Below are 20,250 nucleotides of genomic sequence, written 5' to 3'. Positions count from 1 at the left end.
ACGGAATCGCTGTAAAAAACCGATCGAATTAAGGTACCATTTTTATTAAATTAGCATCTTATGATGCAAATATAAATAAATATTGAATAAGAAATACCTACTAACAAATCGAATGAAATACGAAACAGAACAATTCACAGAAAATAAAAAAGCTAACGGACACAACCGGGAATCGAACCTAGAATTTTATCTTTATCTTACCGGGACAACTCCTCAACCAACTCGGCCATTGGGACTTAATTATTTTGCGTCATTTTTATCAATCTCAAATTTAGAACTGACAATATTATCAAACTTTTACTAATTTTTCCCAAAATTTTAACTGCTATATTTTTGAATGATTTTCGAACGAATTTATTTTTAATCTGATTAACTATGTATACAAATATACGTCTCTTAACTGAAATGGAGAACATGGTTACAATTTAATTCTAGCTCTACTTTCATAAAATTCTTATTTTTTTTTATAATTCTACAAATTGGAGACCTCCTGCAATAACACATAGGTACGTCCCTATGTGGTAATACTTACTCTTTTCATACTATTCATCATCAATCCATCATATTCTGATCTCGATATATTTTTTATCAGTTAGGAGATACAAAGGAATATCGTTTCGATTGAAAGAATCTCTCCTTATTGAGACAACTTTTTTAACAGCCTACAGTGTCTATATAGCATCTGCGAGAGCAGTTCAAATTTATTTTTTAACCTGGACTAAAATATTGGTTTTTATGTGTTGGTTATAATTTGTATTTCCTTTCATGTTATTGACTGAATTACTTTCTATTCCGAACTCAAGTAACTCTTTTAAAAATACACTCAGTCTAGGAAGGTAAAACAATTTTGCGGGCTATTTCTCTGATGAAAAATGGCTTCCGACATACCGTTTTACAATCGGCGTTAATTTCTTAATTTGATAACGTTTTTGGACGATTTCTAACTGCTTCATTAACTTGCTAATCGGCCTTATTGAACACGATTCGGGAGGAACTACCACATTATTTAATATTTATCAGGAGTTAAGCATGAGTAACAATTCTAAATCTTAGTCTGTCAGTATTTGCATGTTTTCACTTTTTTCATTTAACTGCTTAGTGTAACCTAACTGTAATAATCTTGTTTTTAGGCTGTACCACTGTTATATTAAGGATCTTATTCCTATAATGGTACTCCGATATCGAATACTTAGTTTTAATACGTGGTAGCATAGTACAGAAATTACGGATGCATGTTTACTACTTGTGAGCTGGGATGTGAGAGGGAGATAAAACTAATACATGGGCTTTTATACTACTATTCTAAAATGACAGAGTCAAATACCTGACTTCATCGTCCTACACTAACATTTTAGAATGAAATTACAACTTTAAGTTAATTTAGACACGGTTAAAAAGTACATAGGTACATTTGGTATTAGTTGGAGGTACAAAGTTTACAGCCTTTTTGACAGCCTCCGTGGTCGAGGAGTAAGGCTCTCGACAAGCAATCCGGTTGTTGCGTTGTATTTAATTAACTTGCGTTGCGTTCAAAGAAGCCATTTGGCCTATTTTGGCACAAATATTATTTCCCACTATTTTAGTGATATTTCACGTCAAGAGATCTTTAATCTAAATAGCTTAACCGATGACAACAATTTTAATTTTATAACACGATTGAGGAGTCATGTTCTGACTTAAAATTATTCCCACACCCATAAAAACAAATAATCCAAAATTATCGTTCACTGCTTCTTTTATCCACTTGCACGTCATAAAAATATTATCCTGATAGGTAAGTATTCGTTCTTCTCATACGGAAAAAACTTACTGATACAAAATATTGCCAATTTACTAAGAATTTCTTCAAATTATTCACAATACGGTTTATAACTGAATTGCAGACACTTAACGAATTAATTGACAGGTTTCCTTTTTAATATTTTTTTTTAACTCAGTAAAACAGTGACATGTTATCGCGACGTTGGAATACGTTTTCATAATAATTCTAACATTTTCGTTATTGTATATATTTTTTTTTTTTTTTTTTTTTTTTTTCTTTATTCATGAAATATTGATGTGTACAGTTTTTACATGCTTTTCGACTACCACACTAGACACACGCCCGTATTATGGTAGTCGAAATTTATATACATAGGTTTATATAATTATATAAATGTAATATTTGATAACTTGTTAATCTAAGTATTTTTTTTTTACATGCAATGTATGTGTATAATAGGTGACACTTTTACTGGTTCCCAGTTCAGTAGATTGCTCAAGTGTACATCAACCGTATTTTAAACTGTTGATATTAATGAGATAAAATGAACACAATCAGCAAATAAATAGGTTACTTTACTTGTTAAAATAATGAAAATAAAGTAGAAATTATGAAAATGAACTTGTTGAAATAATGAAAATAAAGATTAATTAATTAATTATTAAACTTTTTTCTTTACAGAATTGAATGAAAAAACAAAAATGACTAATAAAGAAAATGAGCTTAATTTAATGATGGCAGGCATTCCTTGAAAAAGTTCCTTCCCTTTATAAATAACCAATTTTGAACACTTATGACATACAAATTGTGAGTTTTTGATTTTCTGATATCAATACTCAGCGAGTTGAATATTTTGGGAGCAATATAAGAAAACTGCCGCTGGGCGAAAGCTGTTTTCGTTTGGGGAATTTTACAATTTAGGTGTGACGAGTAACGGGTGTTAATTTTTTGTTGTGTTTTATTCACCAAGTCATTTTTCCGTATGTATATGAGAATGGTCTTAACATATAATTGTCGAATATCTAATATTCTGAGTTTTCTAAAAAGTGGTTCTGATGGGTTTGTTGGCTTACATTTGAATATTATCCTTAGTAACAGTTTTTGAATTAAAACCATGGGATGAAGAATCGTTTTTGCACAACCTCCCCATCCCACTATACCATATGTAGTAATTGATTGAAAAAGTGCAAAGTATACACATCTTAGTGTTTGTAGGTTAAGGATAGATCTGAGAGAGTAGAAAATGTAGCATAATTTGCGAAGCCTTTTTGTTGTAGAATTTATATGGGCCTCCCATCGCAGTTGATTGTCTATAATGACCCCCAAGTACTTAATTTCGTTTGATATTATAAGGTTATCGCATGAACAATTTTTGTGAGGTGATGTAGCCATGTTGAATTTCTGTGAACATGAATGTATGGTAAGTTTATGATAGTTTTGAGGGAGATTAGGTTTGCGTATGGAAAAAAGTAAGTATTTAGTTTTCTCAATATTTAGAGTGAGGAGGTTGGAATCTAACCAGTGTTTTATTTCATTTATACCATGATTTGCTTTTTCAAATGTTGAATTCAAATTTTAATCTGCAAATATTATAACCGTATCATCGGCAAAAGATATTATAGTGCCACCAGTATCCAAATTGCATAACGAGTTAATGTATATTAGAAACAGAAGTGGGCCCAACACACTGCCTTGGGGCACGCCATATGTGATTGGCAAACTTGTACTTCTATACTCTTTAGCGGAGTTAATAATAGTTGATATTATCAAGACCAATGCAGCTGCATGAATACATGTAACCGATATATTATGAATGTACTAAAAGGTTATTATAAAACGGCCTGCAATCCCGTTTTTAACAGTATTTGAATAATGCATCCGCCTTAAATCTCTAACCATCGATAGTAGATGTGTCCAACGCATCTGAACGTACCTTTCCTGATTTTTTTTAAATTGTGCATATTTTCGCATCACTTCGTTCGATGTACAGATATATTTATATAGGTACATGATTTTACCACGCAAATGCTTCACATTTCTACTACAATTCTACCACAAGTGACCTGCCAGGGAAGTATGGTCCTGTATATTATCTGCATGTGGTAATATAAATATAAATATGTGTACATTCTAACGCAGCATTACGTTCATTGGTCAAATGCATTGAACACAGTTTGGACTATCGATCGACCAACATATTTAAATGTGTTTTCCTTGGTGGGTATAATGGTAATATAATATTTGATATACTTTGTTTTAATAATATTTGATATACTTTGTTTTTTTTCAGATAAAACAAAATATAAGAAACATTATATTACCATTATACCCACCAAGGAAAACATTTCTTCAATAAATTACCTGAAGAAATTAGAAGCGTTAATGATAAAAAACAAATATTGAATTATATAAAAAGATATTTTAGGGAAATCGTTAACAAAAAAACTGATTCCCCTAGTTTCACTTGAAAATCTAACAAATTATCCTACTATACTCTATTTATCCTTCACAATATATATATTTTTTCTTCCTTCCAAATACAATAATTTGTATTGGATTTTAATTTTGTTATTTTTTTAACTTTTTAACCTACTTATATTATTTTTTCACAAATGTACACTCCTCTTCCATCCACAAGCAAATGCTTTTAATGGAAATGTAGTATAAATCAAAACAGTATGTATGACTTGTAAAATATTTATTGTAAAAAACACAAATAATAATAATAAAAATAAAATAAATATGTGGGCTGATTTCCATTTCACTGACTCAATCAATCTAGAAAACAAAATCGAAATTCAAACAGATGCATTTTAAAATATCGTTATTCAAGTAATAAACACACTCTAGGAAGACTTGGACTGAGTTTCGACACCATTGGGTATTATAATTGCTGACAATAGGTGCAACTACTCAGAACGAGATCATATAATTAAAATACCTAATCTTTCGATTAAATATAATATATTAAGAGAATTCCAAACCCCGCACACTCCGCTTAGAGTTTCAATTAGAATTTGAAGGCTATCGAAATATGGCTAATGTTCAATTTATATTATTTATCGGTCAGTGGGGATCTATGTGCCGTTTCGTACAATAATCATCCAGCATCCATTTCAGCATCCCCAAAGGTGACATAGGCCCTGATGGAAATTATTTTCTTCAGGGCCTCCTGTGTGGAGTTAATATAAAAAATAAATAAAAATAATATTAATTTTGTCCTTGTTTCACGATTAGTTATATATATTATAAAGGTAAGTGTATGCTAAGATTTAGAAAAGAGTCCCGGTACGATCAATGGAGTTATATGGTGCGGTAGCTCTCTATCCGCCATCCATGAAGAAGGTTCCCATTTTTACCTAAAGGGCGTTCTTTTGAAGATATAAGGGCTGGAATATTTCGTCCTCTAGAAATTTCTAGAACAGTCCAGAACATTCGAGAGTATTTAAGAGCATTCCACAACATTCCAAAACATCCCTGATCATTCTGTAATGTTGTGGAATGTTCGGGAATAGTCTGTAACGTTTGGGAATATCCCGGAATATCTCAGATCAGAATGAACTAAAAACGGGATTACAGGCCCTTTCCTGATAAACTATCAGTTATTTCGTAATCGTTACAATGCATTGGTATCTCTAAATAGTATAAAACAAAGTCACTATCCGTGTCTGTCTGTTTGTGCGCTAGTTCTTCTAATCCATGCAACGGAGTTTGCGAAGGTTTTCACTATCATTTAGAGAATTTCTTCCGGAAGGTTTGTATATATAATACACTGATATTATATTTATTGAAAGTAAAGAAAAGTCGAGCAACGTCAGGTACACGTCAGCTAGTTTACTATATACACAAACCTTCCGGAAGAAAAGTCGAGCAACGTCAGGTACACGTCAGCTAGTTTACTATATACACAAACCTTCCGGAAGAAAAGTCGAGCAACGTCAGGTACACGTCAGCTAGTTTACTATATATACAAACCTTCCGGAAGAAAAGTCGAGCAACGTCAGGTACACGTCAGCTAGTTTACTATATACACAAACCTTCCGGAAGAAAAGTCGAGCAACGTCAGGTACACGTCAGCTAGTTTACTATATATACAAACCTTCCGGAAGAAAAGTCGAGCATAAAGCAGAAAATCTATTCGCGAATCGTCTAAAGTAGCAAAAACCCAACAACGGTGATCGAAATTTGCAGATATTTTTCTGTATAGAATTTTTAGGTATGTAATTTATTTTAGCTCATAAAGTCGTTTCCGTCATGTTGATCATTATCAATATTACTTCGTATTTTAAAATTTTCTAAATTATCTGCGGTGGAAATTATAATTGATCCATGTTATGTGCTATAGCTAAAACGAATACATAGGTACAATTAAAAAGTGATATGTCGGTATATTATTTTTTTAAAGGATCGAGCAACGTCGGGCAATTTAGACATTTGAATAATAATCACATTTCCGTTTGGACAAGTTAGTATGTTGCAGGAAACATTTATATTTATGAATACATCTCAATTCCCTGCAAGGAACTGGGTAGGTACTGGGTAGGTACTGGGCACCCGAGGCGGAACCCGACCTGCCGGTATATGATTAAGGAATACGAAGCATTTGTCATTATTTACACCTTCAAGTCGAGCTTGGATTTATCGCCAATGATAACAGCGATTGATAAAATAATGTATTATATAACTTCTACCTATGGGAGTGCATGTTGCATTGTGATGGAAAAATATTTGAGGAAAAGTCTATATCCCTTACGAAACATGTCGGTTGCGTCTAAACAATAAAAATGATTGAAACGTAGTTTTTATAATTTCTAATTTTCGGAGCAGATTTTTTTTTTACTGAATCATTTAAATGGATAGAACCTTGAACTGTAGATAATATTTAACGATTGAAGACAATATTAAAGACTTAAAAATGAAATACGTGAAACAAAAATATATAAAAAAGATTCAGTCGCATCCAGGAATAACCAGGACCACTTCTTTCCCAGGGAAGTTCTCAGAAGAATGATGCAGTTAAAAATGAAGTTGATATGGTAAGAGCACTTCCCAAGTAAAAAATAGGTACGGGGTTCAATTCCTAGACACTATTAAATCTTTTCCTGTCTTTTATATTTCAATCTTTCGTTTGAGAGGCGTTAATATTGTCTTCAATTATTAAAATTAAAACCGTTTCGACGTGAGGATTCAATCGGCTCTATTAACACACTAACTAATTTCCTCTACACGCCAGTGGTTTTACAGTTAAAATATATAAAAATTGTCCTTTAAAAATATAATTATATAAAAGTCTATTCTAGTCTGTAAACAACTTTGGAGCCCCAAAATGGGTGAGGCTTTCGCATTTACATCGAGACTGAAATTTCCCCACTGAAATAAAAATCTCACGAAATCATTACAATTGCGCGTACTGACCCGTCAAAGCGAGCTTATAAACAGCCTCTTCCCTCATGATGATTGTATTTAAAAGAAAATATAAAAAGTCACAACAAATCCATCTAATTGATAATCCTCCTAAAGCCACCCGAAATGAAGTATGTAATATTTTCCCAATAACAAAACTTTATTTCTCTTTTCAACAACCTATTTTATTTATTATTTTTAAATTTTATTGTCTTAGTACTCTGTACCTAGTACTCTGTATCTATCGAAAAGCAAATATGTCAGGTGTTCTATATTCTATTGTAATTATTGTAATATTCTATTGTAAGCTACGAGTAGATGCCAAACTACGTTATTTGACAATTCTATTGTAAGCTACGGATAGATACCAAACTATGTTATTTGACATTTCTATTGTAAGCTACGGATAGATACCACACTATGTTCTTTGGAAATTCTATTGTGTGCTACGGATAGATACCAACTACGTTATTTGAAAATCAAATTTTCCTGCTCGGAAAGCTCCTCAAAATACATCACGTTCAATTTCGGTTATTCGAGTAACTCCCCTAAACCGAATTTATTCCAATATTTTATTAATACTGTCAATTTCAGAGGCAGGTTTGGGTACCCCAACCCCAGGAACCATTTATCGGATAACCAACACCTCTGCCATAGGTCATCTCAAGTGGTTCGCCATGTTTGGTGACTAAGCAGGTGTGCCCGTGTTCATGGGGTGAGGTGAGTTCAGGACTTCAGGATGCGCTTGCCCACCAGCTGCGTGGTGTGCCGAATCAGGAGAAGCTGGTTTGGGGACCTCTCTAACTCGTCACTCATTTCTCGTCACATCATTGTCCGTCACTCCTGGACTAATCGGTAAATTCCTACCCACCCCTCATATCCTTTTCCTACACATAACTTCCTCTCTTTCCTTTCCTTAAAAAAATCTTCTACATAGCATCATCCAAGATGACGTAGGTCCTGAAAATAAATATTTTCCTCTGTGGGGGGTTAATTTTTACATTTTTTACAAAACTTTATAAATCATACAATTACAATATTCGGTGATTTTGTTATTTTAGGAATTGGTCATCAAATATTACTCAACAAGTGATCGTTGGTGCTTTCGAATTAAATACGGTACCGACTACCAATATTTTGTAATGTTTCCATCCTCTACAATAATAAAATCGAAGAGTCTGCGAAATCTGGTTTACATTTAAATTACATGTAAAAGTATGCAGTTTTAACTCATCGCATAACTCAAACAACGGATTTAACTGTCTCGAGTTGGTCGTATAAAACGAGCTGCTTGTTTTAACCGGTAGCGTAATAAAACAAATCGACAAGTCACTAGTATTTATGTAACTACATAAAATATCAATTAAAAAGGTGACACTAAAATATAACACCAATATTTAAAGCTTTAAAAAAAACTTATTGATGCATAAAACTACTTGACACCTCGCCGGAGGGGGAACACAGTTAAATAACACATAATATTTTACTGTCTTGTCCCAATATTTGTTCTTATCTAAAACAAATATGTAACTATTAATAGTAGCAAGTTTCTCTATGTCAAATTTTTTACTTTATTTTCAGTAACGTCATTAATTTTGTAATGGATTTCTCCACTGGAAAATATTCCAACATAATTTTTTTTTAAATCAACTTGTACTAGTAGTTCTGTGAACAGAACACCCAGCGTCCAAAAATGTTCCTATTTTTCTCTTATTTATAATAAATCAAACCAAAATTTCCTCTGTAATCTTAAGATGTGTAGGAAGGTACATAGACCTACCTACTTAATTATAAACCATAAATTTCATGTACCTAATTTTTTTCTTTATATAAAGAGTTATATGATTTATCTAAAGAAACTTCACTATCTCAATAAATATTATTTTTTCAGAGTTTTTTCAGGCAGGTACGTAATATAATGCTGAAAATGCAAAAGAGTTTTACATTGATTTTACATTTGAAAAAATATATAGGTATATTTGTATAAAAACATAGTTTACTTATTTTTTCTACCTATCAAGAGCGAATAAAAACAGGCGATTTTCGTTTTCCAGTTTCTGGCAATACTTGCTTTGCGCGCAATTTTTTGTTGTATTACTTACTTTGGATTAGTGACACGTTCAGGCGGTAGCCATGATAATATTTTCGATCAGTGACTCATTCAGGCGGTAGCCATGATGATATTTTGGATTAGTGACTCATTCAGGCGGTAACCATGATAATATTTTAGATCAGTGACTCATTCAGGCGGTAGCCATGATAATATTTTCGATCAGTGACTCATTCAGGCGGAAGCCATGATGATATTATGGATCAGTGACTCATTCAGGCGGTATTCATGATGATATTTTGGATAAGTGACTCATTCAGGCGGTAGCCATGATAATATTTTGGATTAGTGACTCATTCAAGCGGTAGCCATGATGATATTTTGGATTAGTGACTCATCTCAGCGGTAGCCATGATGATATTCTGGATTAGTCACTCATTCAGGTGGTAGCCATGATGATATTTTGGATAAGTGACTCATTCAGGGAGGAGCCAGGATAATATTTTGGATTAGTGACTCATCTCAGCGGTAGCCATGATGATATTCTGGATTAGTAACTCATTCAGGTGGTAGCCATGATGATATTTTGGATTAGTGACTCATTCAGGGAGGAGCCATGATGATATTTTGGATAAGTGACTCACTCAGGCGGTAGCCATGATAATATTTTGGATTAGTGACTCACTCAGGCGGTAGCCATGATTATATTTTGGATTAGTGACTCATTCAGGCGGTATCCATGATAATATTATGGATTAGTGACTCATTCAGGCGGTAGAAATGATGTTATTTTGGATTAGTGACTCATTCAGGCGGTAGCCATGATAATATTTTGGATTAGTGACTCATTCAAGCGGTAGCCATGATGATATTTTGAAAGGTGTACATACTATTTGTGACTTATTTTTTTGTCGTATTAATGTAGTAAGGTACCAAACAATAACTTCTAAATTGATAAAAACTACGCCAAAATATTTAAATAATACTACTAGGTCAAGCGTCAAATATGTTTTACCGTTTGACTGTTTTAGTTCCAGTCTAAAATAGTAGGTACAGATAATATTTTTCTATTAAAAACAAATAAATTCATATGTTTTATTATATGCTTGATTTTGATTTATTTTTGAACATTGATTAACATTGAAGATTTGTTTTGATTTAACAACCAACCATTGTGCTTGACAGGAGATCTTCATTTGATCACAAGATAAAGTGGAACGAAAATCGGCTCATAACAGGGACACTCCAAATGTCAAAACTCAAAGTGGCGCTTATTGTCGACTTTACTGTAATTCATAACAACCACACTCGCATAATTTTTTATTGGAAACTTTACAACATGCATGTGAGTTCAAATCCACATTAAACACCCACCCATCGGGTCAGAATCAAAAACGCAATGAATTCAATTGAATGCGATATGAAATAATAGTTGTTTGGTCCGGCCCCGGGGCGCGGGTTGCGGGCCCGGGTTGTTTATCGCTGGTGGGGACCCTCCCATGGCATTGTGGCCCGCTGGCCGCTGGCCGTGTGATCCCCGTGTAACCAGCCCTGTAACAAGCCAATATGTCCGACGAACACCTCGGAAGGCTGCTGATATTGGGCCAGTGTGCTGTAGAGGATGAAGCAATCATTGAAAATGCAGTGAATGCATACTATGCGTTTCATACACAGGTAAGTAAATAATTTAAAAAAATCATATCTCGACCTCTTCCGTGAAAAAGCGGAAAAATTTGGTCTTTGACTTTAGCAATTTATAAGCACGTGTGTTTTCGTAAATAGTTAAAATTTAAAATACATAAAAAGTCAGACAGACAGGTTTCGAATAATTCGATAATCCAACGGAATCATGGCCACATTATTTTTAATTAAAGTCAAATAAATTAGCAACAAATATTTTATTAGACTTGTATAATTTACACGTAGTTAAATGCAAAAGCAGTGTACCTACATACATAAATATTATCAAGCAGATTTATTATATTCGATAACAAGTAGGTATGTATTACACGCAACATTGTATCAGGTGCAAAATTAACACATCTTCTTCAGTTTCTTCATGATTTGGTCTGATCTCTGATATCAAATTAATATTTAATATTTATCGCCGTAATCCATTACCGTACTGCCGCATTAACGAGGAGGGGTTTGGTTCTAAACTGATTTATTTTTCTCGTGCCCCAGTGGTAATTCGATGGTAGATACCTACCTTACCATTTGGGATACCATCAGAGAATGCATCGGTCATATTTATAATACACCGAAGTTTTGGGGATGGTGTCCAGAGCATTATGAACACAAGTTTTATTGAACACGAGCATTATTTGACCCCAGGTGTGATGCAGATAGATGAGCTCGATTAAACGGTCTGCAAAGTAATGATACACCTGTTTGGTCTGAACGAAAGCCTGATTAAGAAAATATAAGCCTTAAAACAATCAAAAAAATTACCACATAATATCCTATATCCTATGCCAGTTTGTTGGGCTGTTAGTTTAGCGCAGAAAAAATCTACCAATTTGCGGCCCAGAGAACATCGATGACTCGTTAGATCTTCTTCCATAAACTATTTAATTATCCTTCTAAGTTGTTTCTACAAAAGATTAAGGGTTTTCTTTGAAAGCGTGACTTGAATTTTGGAACAAATGTTACCTATCTTTACACATCGTTAATCAAATTATAACATATTTTAAAAAGAAATATCGCATTTCTATCACTACATTTTTTACTATTATTGATTTTTACAAGAGTTGTTGAATTTTCTGATATTTTAATTATGAGCAGTGTACTGCAGGTTATTACTGTGATATTAGCAACCGATTTACTGGAAACAAAATTGAATAAAGCAAAAGAACCCAACGTATAAAAACAAACCAATCAATTTATCAGTAAATATTTTGTTGGTGCAAAACCAAACTAAAAATAGCCAACTCTTACTGGTATAATTTAACAAATTATTAATTAATGAAGAGCTTCAAAATTGTAATGACAAATATGTTCATTTAGTAGTACCTATCCATCTATAAACACCCTTCTTATAAATTTTTAATTAAAATATTACTATCAGTAATTAAACCGGTAGCAAAGACCACCAGAAGGTTTTATTATTTATTTAAATTCATAAAATTGGACGCTTAATGATGCGTTCTTGTTTGATATCTTAATTGTCATCAGTATGGCGCTCCCGGTCAATTATAATGCGGCCGTGAAATAATGGATTTCCTATGCAGGAGTATTATTGCATTATTGTTATTGGTTCCAATGGCGTTGGGACCGAGCCACCAATGGCAATGGGAGGACGGAAAGACGGAAGGACGGAAGGAAGGGGAACTGTTGTTATTTATGACTGCATTTGTATTAGCCACCGGAAGTGGGCAAATATGGCAAACGCCCCCTAGAGAACAGTTCAATTGGATGTTATTACAGGAGTTAATATCGGGACGAATATCTTCTCGGGAGTTTACAAGTCAATTATAAGCATTTTTACAGGAGTTAATATCGGGACTTATATCTACTCGGGAGTTTACAATTCAACTATTACATATATTTTGCATTTTTACATTTTTGGTTGTAAAGTTTTGTATTGCATAGTTTAGTAATTCGTCTTGCATAATAATTATATGTTGTACTGAAGAAAAAAAGCTCCAGTTTCTTGGTCAAATAATGTAAGACAATGAATTCTTAAGATTACACAACTCATAATCCTACCAAAGTGTTAATTAAACTCTGCATTAAACGAATGTATTTTATTTATTTCTCCTAACGTTGTTATGAAAAAGAGACGAACAAAAAAAAGACGAAAGAAAAAAAAAACCGTTTACAAAATTGAGTTAATAAGCAATCATATATTAAACAATTACCTACTTCGTAAACATCACTTTGAAATTGTGATGAGTTTACGTACTAATTATTTTTAATACGGAAATGAGAAACTGGAAGTACTTATAACAATATAAGAACTAATTTGAATTTTGTTACTTATTATGTGAGGAAAAGCAAAATTAAGTTCTAAACAAAAACAAAAACGTTAATTCTAAAAACTCTATAAAAATTAATAAACCAATTGTATAAATTCCGTACTACTCTGAAATACCAAGGTGTTAATACGACATATGTTAATAATATATATATAGGTATACCTTTCAATAACGCATCAATGATGTAACATTGCAGAACACTCAGTGAAGTTAAAAGTGTCAACCACAACCGCTCAACTTTGAAATTTTTCTACCTTATAAGCCGTTCAAAAACATTGCAATGTAGTTTTGAACGTGAATAGTTGGATCAGGTGGATGAGCTTTTGTATTTATGAGACATAGAAAGGCTGATAATGAATATATTGAATGAAGCGTAAATACAGGTAACTCCATTAATAGCTAGCAGTCCATATTCGAGTGTTGGTACCTACTCCGATGCATGGCAGTGAGGCAAATAACTAGCAGAAGAAGGACAAAAGTAGATTGAATGCTGTAGAAACGTGATTCCTGAAGGAATGCAAGGTTGGTGTAAGCGTAATGAGCAAGATTAAAAAAAGAGACGCTTAGATCGTTCGGGCAAGTAGAGCAAATGAATGGAGAAAGGAGTTTAAAGAGAATATAATAATAATAATAATATTTTGGTGTTTTAGTAGCGCTTTTCGGTGCAAAGTCACCTCAAGGTCGCTGTACAAATATATAATAAATTTCTTCAATGATCGATGTTATTACTAACTATATATAGAGATAATATACAGTACCATACTTACCTGGTAGGTCACTTAAGATTAACACTTAATTAACATTAACTGATTGTATATTAGCGAAATTAGATATAGGATTTAGGACATAATCAGAAAATTAGATGTAATTGGACTTTCTCTCGGTAATTGTATGTTTAATTTAAGTGTATGACAGCTTAAAAAGGTAAGTTTTTTGTTTAGACCTGAATTCTGTTGGACTTGTTATGGGTCTTAGTTCGGGAGGGAGTTTATTCTAAGCCTTCAGTCTAGATGCTCCGAAAGCGCGATCACCAAAATTATTATTTATTACAGTTACAGCTGAATGGGAATAGAAGAAGAAGACTGGGGCAACCGAGGAGACATGACACGATCAAGTGAACCATATACTTGAGTCGAACCATATAAAAAGTCGGAATAGCAGAAGAGTATGTATGAATATGATTGAAGCAAGGAATGTGTGCCAAGACCGAGTTATAGAACCGTTTTAAAATGTTCTTAAAATTACTTTTTTTATAAATCAATATTGTTTTTGTAGTGTTACGGGCTTTACAGATGGTAACGACTAGATTATTTTAATGATCCACGCAGACGGTTATCAATATTATTTCTTGTACTTGAAAATAATTTCATAAACACATTTCCCATAATAAATCAATAGTTAATGCGGTTAATAAGTGTTTGGAGCAGTTACATATAAAATACGTGTAAACGCAACGGGATACTCCTAAGAGGCTTCGATTTACGATTAAGATATGGGAAGGTCTGTATCCATTAATTAATAGTTAATGCATTTAGCTTTATGGAGTTTAATCAGAAATCATTATAACTGTAATAATACTCGTTCGTTCGATTCAAATTATTAATAAATAAATTAAACGTTCCGTCTCGAATAGTCTGAAACTGAAGATAGTAATTCATTTGTACTTTCAATATGCTTTGTTTAATTGTTTGTAAAAGCATCAAGTGACATTGCATTAATGCATGTAATAGCTTTGATTCATTTTTGAGATATTATTCCATGTTGCGCTTCCTCCTTATTTAACCAACGCTTCGGACAACGTTACAGTGTCGATCATCAGGGCAGATGTGTAGGTTGTAGTGAAGTGTGTGTTTACGTATGTAGTATACTTTTAATTTGTTCTATGACCAAAACGCATCGAGCACGCCTAATTGCGGAGGCAATTGAAATCCATGACAAACTCATTAATATCAATAGAGACGACACGGGCTAAGCTCACTACTTGCTGTATTTTTTGTATCCTGTACTTGAAGGCGACATCAAAACTAAACGCCGAAATTCTCATTCATATTTCTAATTATTGTACTGAAATATCGGCCTTAAGACGACTGACGCGTGCAATCACTTTTAAATACATAAGCACACACTTTAACACAATCAACACAACTGCCCTATAAATAAATCTCGATTATATTTATTTGGCCGTGAAAATTCCAAAACCTTTATCTTACCATAATATTTATTTTATTTCTTGAGTTGTTCATATCGTTGAGTGTTTTAATAAATTTACAAACATAAATTTGTAACGAACGTTGACTTTTCGCAAAGAAAAATAAATATAACACCTGTACATTTGTACAATCTGTCTTGGCACACGCTCATTGCTTTATTCACATTTATGCAACGTCTCGTACGTACTTTTCTGTTATTCTGATTCTTGACATAAGAGGCTTTTCTGCCTCATTCTACCATTCTCTTTCATGTCATATATTCTTCTGGCACTCCTTCTCCGTTCATCTGCTCAACTATCACTAAAATTATCGCGAGAATATTATTTAAAAAAAAATTATATTCAAAAGAAAGCCTACACCAATGCTTATATTATCTGTTTTAGAGTTGTAATATTTGCCCACGAAGTCTTTCCTCTTCAGTTTCTACTTACACTTTATCAAAGATTGCTACAGTAAGTTCGTAAGTTAAAAATAATTATTGCTAACATAAAATTTAACTGGCAACATTATTGTTAAATCGCCTTCAAGGAATCGTGAGCTCTGTTACTCGATCCTTATTGAAATCGTGTAAGCTTATCGGGATCAGGCTTTATTCAGTTGCCCTGCATTTAAAAGATATTAAACGTAGGTACCTGTCCTGCACCCATGCCCATCTGCTTAGTAATCGAAATAAGTGCGTAGGTAGATATTTTTAAAACAATTTTAGTTATATCTTAATCTTAAATTTAAAATCGTCCTCCATAATACAAGAACATCACTACCATCGCGAGCAAAAAAAGATACATGTTTTTGTTGTTGTTATTTTAGTGTTTCACTTATTTATTAAATGTATTACTTTATTACTCGCTCCACATCGAAGGAGTACAGTCGCGTAATTTTGTGACAAGTAAATCAAGTAATATAGTTTACATTAATAACTCGCCCACCTGGGCGATACATTCCATCCAATATGGAAACTCAAGAAATTATTAAAAACATTAAAGATTTAATAAACAAGATCACTTCAGTGAAGGACTCAAAAAGAAAAATTAACACTGGAACAAAACATTATATCACTGGAAGAAAAAATTCAACATGAACTGATAAACCTACAAAAAAAGATTATAGAATTACAAGAAACTAATATTAAAAACAATCATCACTACGCACAGAAACTAGAAGAAATTCATGATAATAACAAAAGGACATATGCAAATGTATTAGGTGACAATAAAAACTTCGTGAATACAGGTGCACACATCCCAGAACAGAAGCACGCCATCATAATTACATCTAAAAACACCTTGAAGGCCGAAGATATAAAAATAAAAATTCAAAAAAACATTAATTTAACTAAAATAAAAGTTGGAGTAAATGGAGTAAAAAAAATCGGAGAGCAAAAATTACTGATCTCATGTCAAAAAAAAGAAGATGCAAAAAAGTTAACCGAAGAAATTAATAAGGTAATTGGAAAAGAAATATTGGCCGAAGAAATAAAAAAAAAGAAACCGTGTTTAATGTTGAAAAGGCTGCAATGCCAATTGACTGAAGAGGAAATTATAGATGGGATTGTACAACAAAATGAAGGATTAACCCTGGAAGACAAAAACAACATCAAGCTTATCAAGGAACTAAAAAACAAATACAATGAAGGAAAAGAAAACGACACCACTAACTACATTATTGAAACAACCGGTAAATTAAGAAAAACACTACTAGAAAAAAACAAAATAAACATCAAATTCCAAAGAGTATACATAGAAGACTGTAACCCGCTTACTCAATGCTACCACTGCCTTAAGTTCGGCCACACAGCGCAAAGATGTCTCGCCAGAACGCAGCCCCCCATTTGCCCTCATTGCACAAAGGAGCACATTCTGTCTAAATGTGAAAATAAAGAACAACCTCCAACATGCAACAATTGCTGTGTTCAAAACAAAAGATTTAATATGAATTATTCTACAGAACACAGAGTTGATAGCATGAAATGTCTCTATCGGCAAAAAATGCTTCAACTAGCTAGAGAGCGCATCGACTATGAATAATACGGTAAATTTCATTTCTTTAAACTCTTATCTAAAACTTAAAAATGAATGATTTTTTATGTAACGCATTAGATAAAAAAATGTATATTGAAGAAAATTTATGTCAATCTATGAAAGATTTTAACTTAATTTGCTCTGAAAAAGGATTTACTCTATTTCATGTAAATATTAGAAGTTTAGAACGAAACATGGATGAATTAGTTATAACATTAAAAGAATTAAATTTTTTCCCGGGCCTGATTGTGTTAACAGAGACACACTCTGCAGGCGAAATCAATTACACTATTCCAGGCTACACATACCATGCGACAATAAACAAAATAAACAAAAACTCAGGTATCGGATTATTTATTTCTAACCAGTATAATGTTCTCAATATTAAAGAAATAATTAATGTTAGTAATGTTAACATATTAAATATAGAATTTAAAGACGTAAATAAATATTATAACATTATTGCTATTTATCGTACGCACACATCGATAATACCTCAATTTATAGATGAATTAAAAAATATTCTGTTAAATTTTAGAAATAAAAATACTATTATTGTTGGAGATATGAATTTAAATATTGCAAACGACTATTCTAGTAAAGATAAAGACACATATCTAAATATGTTAGCAGAACTCAATTATTTATCGTGCATAAATTCTTATACTAGAAATGTTAAAGGTCAACGCCCCTCATGCTTAGATCACATTTTTACAAATATTCCTGATATCCAAAATATAAAATCAGCTGTCATTCATACAAGTATCACTGATCATTATTCATGTATTTTTAACTATAAATTAAGCCATCCAACTTTGCCATTATTTAAACAAAATAATTACTCAAAAAAAGTACTTAATATGGATACATTGAAACACCAATTAGAATCAGAAAATTGGAATAAGTTATTACAATGTAATGATGTCAATATATGTTGTAAAATGTTTGAAGAAAAAATATCTAAATGCATAAATGACTCGACAAATAATAATATAATAACCAAATCCAAAGTGTCGAACTTGAAACCTATAAAACCATGGATTACTCATGGTTTAGTAGTATCTGTACGACATAAGCAAGCTCTTTACAAATTAACTACTCAACAACCAAATAATAAAAATTTACTAAATCATTTTAAAGCATATAAAAACAAACTTTCATACATTATAAAAAATACAAAACAAAAGTACTATAAACAAAAGTTGAATCAGGCTGAAAATGATAGTAAAAGAGTGTGGACAGTTATAAATGAAATAATTGACAAGAAAAAAAACAAGAATAACGACATCACCACTATATTTCATGACAACATGAAAACATGTTGTAAAGAAAATCCCTCAAAAGCTGCAAACATATTTAACACCTTCTTTGCGAACGTAGGGGAAAATCTTGCCAATCTCATTCATACTGACCCAAATATAACATTTCCAGACTGTAGTATTGATACTGACAGTAATATAGCAACATTCCAAGTCACCACAGAGAACGAAATAATATCAATTATAAACGGTATGCAAGGAGGTTCTGCCCCGGGTTTTGATGGAATAACAGTTAATATTTTAAAAAATATTAAAAATCAAATTTCTACACCGTTAAAACACATAATAAATGTAAGTTTCCAAAGCGGAGTGTTTCCATCAATCTACAAACAAACTACCATTACTCCAATATTTAAATCTGGTAACCCAGAAGAAGTTAGCAATTACCGACCCATATCAGTAATCTCGAACATGGCAAAAATTTTTGAAAAGATAGTTAAAAAAAGGATAAACCAATTTGTAAAATGTAATAAATTAATTAATGAAAATCAGTTCGGTTTTATGGAAGGTAGAAGCACTCAGGATGCAATTGCAAAATTAACTAGTCTTGTTCATAATTCATTAGATAAATCATTAAAATGCATTGGAATTTTCATAGATCTAAAAAAAGCTTTTGATAGCATATCACACGACAAACTTATAAGTAAATTAAGAAACATTGGATTAAGTGGTACAGCTATAGAATGGATAAAAAGCTACCTTTTCAAACGCCCTCAAGTCGTAAAAATCAACGATGTACTTAGTCAACAAGAAACAAGTCACTTCGGCATACCTCAAGGTACAGTCCTGGGACCGTTACTGTTTATCATTTATGTAAATGACATATTCAATCAAAGATTAAATGGAAAAATAATATCTTATGCTGATGACACTGTCATAATAATTGAAGGTACTGATTGGAATAATGTTAATAACTTAGCAAATACTGATATTAATATACTGAAAAATTGGTTCGATAAAAACCTCCTCTCATTAAATACTGAAAAAACAAAATGTATCCCATTCTCTATTAACAAATTTAAATTAATACCACAATTAAAAATTATAATACATCAACTTAAATGTAACAGAACTAATTGCAATCAAGAATGTTCTATACTTAGTCTAACTTCTGAAATTAAATATCTTGGTATATATATAGATCAACATTTTAAATGGAAAAAAAAAATTTGCGAAATTGTCAAAAGAATTAGAAAATGTATTTATATATTTATAAGACTTAGAAATATTCTTAGACTAGATAACCTAAAAAGAGTGTACTATGCAATTGTACAATCTATATTACAATATGGTATTATTGGCTGGGGAGGAACTTATAACAATATATTAAATCCACTTAAAGTAGTTCAAAGATTGATAATTAAAGTAATATTGAAAAAACCATCCAAATTTTCTACTGAGATTCTCTTTTCAATATTCAATGTACCCACAATAGACAATATTTATAAAAAATATTCAATTCTACAAATTTATAAAGAAATACAGTTAAATAACTTACAATTCAATTCATC

The sequence above is a fragment of the Hesperophylax consimilis genome, chromosome 12 (assembly GCF_061612785.1).
Source record: "Hesperophylax consimilis isolate HC1 chromosome 12, BYU_Hcon_1.0, whole genome shotgun sequence".
NCBI classification, from domain to species: Eukaryota; Metazoa; Arthropoda; class Insecta; order Trichoptera; family Limnephilidae; genus Hesperophylax; species Hesperophylax consimilis.
This window is presented reverse-complemented; position numbering follows the sequence as displayed.